Source organism: Echinops telfairi, unplaced genomic scaffold, assembly GCF_000313985.2.
Source record: "Echinops telfairi isolate 266 unplaced genomic scaffold, ASM31398v2 ScPeMD7_7424;HRSCAF=8462, whole genome shotgun sequence".
Lineage (NCBI taxonomy): Eukaryota > Metazoa > Chordata > Mammalia > Afrosoricida > Tenrecidae > Echinops > Echinops telfairi.
In genome coordinates, this window is record NW_022111324.1 from 21,469,785 (window position 1) to 21,470,446 (window position 662).

The window sequence follows — 662 nt, forward strand, 5'->3', positions numbered from 1 at the left end:
TACCTGATGGATGAAGAGCCAAAAACATGCTACCCATTCTCAATGTTAAACAAACCTGAAATGACTTAGGTGCTAGAATTAGCAAATTAGTACTTTAAATCAGCAAAGTACTTATGCTTAATGATGTGAAGGAAAATATGCTTGCAATGAATGGGAAGAGAAGAACTCTCAGAAGAAAAACAGAATGTGTAAAAAATAACGAAAAAGAAATTCTAGAATGAAAATTGATCATATATTTAACAAAAATTATGGAATTTTAATGGCAGAATGAAAATTATCAAAAAGTTAGTGAAGTTGACGATAAGCCCATAAAAATTAATCTAAGAATGAAGAGGAAAACAAAATTTTACAAATGCTAAGATCAGAGAGGCGTCTCAGGGATGTGTGGAAGATGCATTTTATATATGTATATAACTGGAATCACAAAAGAAGAAAATTTAGAGACTGAAGTGCAAAAACATATTTGAAAAATAATGGCTGAACCTTCCCTAAATGCCTCATGCAAAGCCTGTGGAAAATTCAAGAAGCTTATCAACATGACGCAAGGTAAATATGATAAAAGCAGATGAGAGTTGAACTGTTAAAAACAAATGTAGACGTCGAACAGGGCAAGATATGACAAAATAACAATTTAAAAACTATCAAGGGCTCATGAGGGAGGG